The sequence below is a fragment of the Canis lupus genome, chromosome 32, assembly GCF_048164855.1.
Source record: "Canis lupus baileyi chromosome 32, mCanLup2.hap1, whole genome shotgun sequence".
NCBI lineage: Eukaryota > Metazoa > Chordata > Mammalia > Carnivora > Canidae > Canis > Canis lupus.
The window spans coordinates 15680275-15686698 of NC_132869.1; the positions used below are offsets into that span (position 1 = coordinate 15680275).

The 6424-nt window shown below is 41.0% G+C and overlaps 1 pseudogene; it reads right to left on the reverse strand.

The window, feature by feature from the left end:
* Positions 1–2085: 2085 nt before the first annotated feature.
* Positions 2086–3095, reverse strand: LOC140622591 (large ribosomal subunit protein bL9m pseudogene; annotated as a pseudogene).
* Between the last annotated feature and the right edge of the window lie 3329 nt (positions 3096–6424).

The window sequence follows — 6424 nt, forward strand, 5'->3', positions numbered from 1 at the left end:
AAGTTCTTGAAGAGGGGACAAGGTACCAGGCAGCAGGGGTTGGAAGTATTTTATTTATTTTTGGTTTTAAGAGTAGTAGTATTTAGTGACTTATCACTTAAATATGGCACCCAGTCTACACTTCAAATTTAGGAAGTTTAAAAAATTAAATAGCAAATAGCAAAACCAATCTAAAAATTGGAAAGAAGGAAATAAAGGTAGAAATTGTTGAGCTAGAAAACAAACAATAGAGATTTTTAAAATCCATAATCTATTTCTTTAATTCATGACTGATTTTGTTGAGTTTTTTTCAAAGAAAGAAAACATTAATATCTATTATCAGAAATAACAGGACCATCACTATAGATCCTCCAGTTCTTGAAAGGTTAGTGAGAAATAGGGTGCCCGGGTGGCTCAGTGGACTGAGCCTCAGACTCTTGATTTACACTCAGGTCATGATCTCAGGGTTATGGGATTGAGTCCTGTGTTAGGCTCCCCAGTCAATGAGGAGTCTGCTTGTGATTCTCTCTTCTTCTTCCTTAGCCTCTCACCTGGCTCATGTGCATGTGCTCTATCTCTAAAATGAGTAAGTAAATAAGTATTTTTTTAAAAAAGCATAGTGTGAGAAAAGTAGGAACAACATTTTGCTGATAACTTTGAAAATTTAGAAAAATGGAAATATTTCTATTAGAGAAGTGAACTTATCAAAGCATATGAAAAGTAGCAAGTATGGATGGTCACCTAAAGGATTGGAACCATAGTTAAAACCAAAGAATATCTCAAATTATATTTTCCAGTCAGTTCTTTCTGCCATTCCAGAAGAAATACTTCCAACCTAAAGCTCTTTCAGAGAATCAGAAAAGATGACCCTGTTCCCAATTAAAATTTTAATGTCATAATAATGTTGCTGCCACCTATTAAGATGTGAAAAAATTGCACTCATGAAGAGAAATCATGAACAAAATATAAGCAAACAGAATTATCTAGCTTCTACTGTCATCAAATGCCCAACCTGCCAGCGATAAAGACCAGTTCTAAGCCCCTGATATAGTGTCATCTGTCTAGGGAATCAACCCATCATTTGGGAGCAAGTATAACTTATAAGAGTTGAAAAACCAAAGAGGGATGTTGGTTATTACCAGGGATTAGAGTTCCTAGTAGGAACTCCTTGGGTTGGGGAGACAGAGAGAGTAGGGAGTATTACCAGGGGCCCGGAAGCTGGGGCCTTCAGGTAGAGGCTGGAAACACAAAGAGAAGGGCTGTGCCTGGAAGGAGTGTTGAAGGGGAGACACAGCTGCTGCCAGCCACTGCCCTGGAGCCTGAGTGACAAAGAAATTCCCTGGTTTCTCATCTCTAATATTCTAATTTTCTTCCAATCCCTCCCTTTGGTCACATTCAACTGAAAACCAGAGGACAAGAGAATCTGTTAATGTAATACATAAATGTATTTCTCTTGGGGTCCAGAGCAAGGTGAAAGATGGAGAGTAAATTTTGAGGGCAAACAAACTATACAGTACAGAGGAGGAATAATTATCACAAAAGTTAGGCAGACTTACCTCTGGGGGTGGGAGAAGTATACAAGTGCCTTCTGACGTGCTAGAAATATTCTCTTGCCTTGATTGGTGGTTAGATTGATGTTTGCTTTATAATTGTTTTTGCTTTTATTATTTTATTCTCTTAAATGAAAGGAACACAGCCTCTTTATTCTCTCATGAGATACAGCTGTTAGGTTTGTGTGAGAACAGCCCCAGTACTGGAGACAGTGGCTAGCTTTTCCATTTGTTCCAAAGCATTCCCGTGGAGGAAGAACCTAAACAGGATCTGGACTGTTTCCATCTGTTAATATTCAGCTTATCAAATCTATAGCCTGGTACTCCTTGAGGTGAATTGACTGCCCCAATAAGGCCTGATGTGATAATACGTAAAGACAGAGGTGCGAAATACAGAGCATTCAAAGCAGATGTGCAGTTTAGGTTGATGTTGCCATATGTTCTCTAAAATTTCATTATTTGGTCAGAGCTGGGAGTGGGTGGTACCAGGGTGCTGGCCCATCTTTGCTGCACTGCTCCTCTGATTCTGTTCTTCTGCTTTTGAGGGAGAGTGGGTTTAGATAGTCCCAGAGCTGGTAGGGCCCATTCCCTTGGCAGCTCGCTGGGATAACCAGTAAGCTTTTTGGTCTTGGGCCTCTCAAAGTTCATCACAGACATAGGCACTCTCACCATGTCAAGTCCACTTATTGTCACCTCACACCTCACACCACTTGCCCTCCGTGTAATGGGCTCTTCCAGTAACTTTAATGTATGTGGGGCAACCACAATACCTATTTTTTAAAAAATTAAATTCTATTTAGTTCACATATTATTACTATACTTTAATTATTTTAATTTAAATTCTATTTAGTTCACACATTATTAGTTTCGGGGGTAGAATTTAGTGATTCATCAGTTGCATACAACACCCAGTGCTCATTACCTCATGTGCCCTCTTTAATGTCCATCACCCAGTGACCCCATCCCTCCATCCCCTTCCCCTCCAGCAACCCTCAGTTTGTTTCCTAGCGTTAAGAGTCTCTCAGGGTTTGCCTCCCTGTCTGTTTTTATCTGATTTTAGTTTTGAAGAAATGGCGGGCAACTCTTGCAGGGTTTAGTTCCCATTTGAAGTTGTTCTTCATCTCCACCTCCGGGTGACAGCTTAGACCTAGATCTGACCTAGATCTTCTAAAATGTTTCTTCTCTCAGCAATTTCTACTCCTCAAACAGTTTGTTTTCAGGTGATGCATATACAGCCAGACCTTGAGGCAGTAGTTGATTTTGGCTCAAAGATTTCTTCTGAAACCAGGTCACCCAAGACTCCAAGTCTTCCCATTGCCTGCATGAGGAGGAGCTTCAGGTTGCTTCTGGACCTGTGTTTGTGTCCTTTACCAGCTTGTAGATGGGGTGCTGCTGGTGCAGGTGTGGCTTGTGGTCCTCCCTGGCTGGCCAGCAGCACCTTCCATGCATAATGACCTTGCCCCAATTGTGAGAGAGGTTGAAGTCCAGCTCCAGGCTTTGGGTGGCCCCTGCCCCCACCTCTAGCCCTCCTCCTGCTGGCAGGGCTACCTCCAGCCTCCAGGCCATCTGCCCAGTTCCCCCATGCAGAGGGAGAATATAAGTGCTTTTAAACTTCACAAATATTTTACGTTCTTTTTTGTATGGATGATACAGCTCATAAAAGTACAAAAAAGAAAATTCAGAGTCCTAGAACTAAAAAACCCAGAAGTAAGATTAACTTTAAGGATTGACCTTTTATTCAGAGGGTCAGTTATTGCCAGCAATGCTCTTTGCAGTCATCCCACCTCCTCAGGGTGGCCACAAAAATCTCACCTTTTTTTTTTTAATATTTTTTAAAATATTTTTTTAAAATTTATTTATGATAGTCACACACAGAGAGAGAGAGAGAGAGAGAGGCAAAGACAGGCAGAGGGAGAAGCAGGCTCCACGCACCGGGAGCCCGACGTGGGACTCGATCCCGGGTCTCCAGGATCACGTCCTGGGCCAAAGGCAGGCGCAAAACCGCTGCGCCACCCAGGGATCCCCAACAATCTCACCTTTGACCACACTGATTCCCCCTCTCCATTTCCCAGAAACTTCAAAAAATATTTCATTACTTCCTTCTGCATCACATGCCTATTCCTTAGCCAATTATTGTGGATGAGAGGGGAGGGAATAATTCCCATATAAATTTCATCAGCTTGGAGGACAGATAAATCCTCCCAAAGGATGAGTCACATAGGATGAAGAACATGGTGAGGCCCATCCCAACTGGGCCATCTCAAGTGATTCCTTTTAATCAGTCCTTATCTACCCATTTCCTGGGTTGATGGTCACTCACGTGTGGTATAATGCAACTAGAAGTTGGAGAGACACACAAAATGAGGGACATGGCAACTGAGCTCTCTGTGAATTTGTGTTTCTGTTCTGAGTCCTGACAAGTTATCCTTAAATAACACTAGTTGATTCCAGGAAATATTATCAAATAATTGCTTAGATCACAGTATAAGTTTCTCTGAGTTGTCCCCCTCTCCTTCACCCCAGACATCTTAAGAGTTCACTGCATCAGGCTCTGAGAGGGATTAGACATATAAGCAACTGAGAGGCTCACTGTATGAGTGAAGGCAACTGTTCAGTGGGGTACCAATAGCACAGACTCGGCATTTGGTTTACTGCATGTGTAAGCAATAATTTCAGATATTTTAAACACTCCTTTTTAAAAAAAAAAATTATTTGACAGAGTGCGAGAGTACACAAACAGAGGGAGGGATGAAGCACGTTCCCCATTCAGCAGGGTGCCCCATGTAGGGCTTGATCCCAGGACCCCAGGATCATGACCTGAGCTGAAGGTGGACACTTGACCGACTTTCTTAATCATTTCTCTTGAACAAAAAAAGCTTATGTGTCCTTTACGTCTATACATTAATATATATTTATCAACTTTTGCTTTGAAACATAGTATTGAATAAGTGTTTTAACTGTAAAGTTAATTGTTTAACACAATTAATCTCAGGTGTGATGAACAGGAACACCTGCTCAGATTCCCACTTATGGGGAAGAGTCGTTGCCCTAGCTGCAGGGAATACCATTAGCAGATAGTTTTCAGCTGTTAATCCCTACAGAAGGCCTTAGCTGTAGGAAGCCATCTTCTCCCCAAATCATGCCTTTCTGGGGTGGCACGATGGTTAAATGTGTGTGTCAACTTGACCACTATACTCAGATATTTGGTCAAACTTTATTCTAGATGTTTCTATGAAACGGGTTCCTCGTTTGGATTTTCCTGATCCACTATTCATCTCCGTGATACATTTCTCTTTGTCCATGTGATGTGGAAATGAGATCTAATATAGCAAAATAGTTTGAAAATTTAACGTAATGTAGTCATCAGAGAATTGAAATTGGGTTGTTTCTTGCTGCCATAGACCCAGAAAGAAGGAATGGCAAATTTGCCTAGATCCCCTTTCCTGGGAAGGTACTAAGTCTTTATTCTCAATCTCCTTTCCTGAGAAGAAAGTCTCAATCTCTTTCCTCCTCCACTGTGGTAAGGAGAGCCCACATTTTAGGAACAATTTTTTGGGACTTGAATTTTTCTTTAAAAGAGGCACTGATATTTAGTGTGGGGAGAGAAGTGAAAGTTGTTACCTTAAATAGGTGGGAGTTGTGTGTTGACTGGGAAGAGGCATGAAGGAACTTTCTTGGGTGATGGAATTTTTTTTTTTTTTTTTTTTGAGAGAGATTCGCATTTAAATCAGAAGTCTCATTTCAGTAAAGCTAATTGTCCTCCTTGAGTTTTTTTTTTTTTAAAGGGAAATGAGGCAATTGGAATGTCAATTTTATTTAGTAATATATTGTAAAAACTTAAACAGCATATCCGGCTGGCTGATTGACAAAATCCATCCAACTGTTAAGGGCAAAACAAAACCATCTCAAGAGGTACAGTTATGCAGATCTTGCAGATTTCAGACTGACCAGGCCTCCACAATTTTGTGAATCCTTTCCTTAAGATAAAGCTCTTTCACTGGCTGTCTGCTGGGATTTTGTTGTAGCTTGACACCTACCCACTCTAGCTTCCTTCCCCTACTTCTACCTGTGTTGACCCCAAGGTCACACTCCCTAATAAACATACTGAATACTACACTCCATTGGAGTTTGCTTCTTGGTGGTCTTAACTTACAACAAAAGGAAGATCAAACGTACAAGGAAAATACAATAATTCCCTTTCTCCATGAGAAAAATATTCCAAAGTCTGGAAGGAGGATATAAAAGGCAAACAACTGAAGCCTGGACTGGAAAGCAAGTTCGCTCGGAAGAGAATTCCCTAGTTTGGAAACAGAAAGGAGAAACGTGGGAAAGCTTAAAATCAAAGCATTTATCTCTTCCCTTGAATAGGAAACAATATTCTCCCTAGCTGGCTACCTCTGAGGTGTGAAGGAGAATGATTAAGAGAGAGTTGCAGAGCAAGGGATAGAAGCATTGGATTTCCAGTGCTCTACCAGGGCACAGCTCTATGAGGAGATGGGATGAGGGGTGTCTGTATCTCTGGGGGGAGAAAATGAGAAATAATATATTCCATTCTCCCTTCCTTTCTTTTTTTTTTTTTTTTTTCCCCTCCCTTCCTTTCCCTGCTCTCCTCCTTCCCCAATACACTGGGGACTGATTAGTTACATGTTCACACTCTAATTTGTTACATTCCGCAACCTAGGGCATCTGCTATTAAAGGTTAAGCTTTCACTGTTCTGCCATTATACCAGTAACTCTCCTTAATTACTCAAGAAATAGGCTTAAAGTTGGGGCAGTTTAATTTAGATTGCAAGGTGGTGTTTGAGTCCTCAATGAGCCCACAGACTTTGCTATTGTTGACATATTTATTTCTTTTAGAAAGCTCAGTTTCTTTGTTTGGATTTTCCTGATCCACT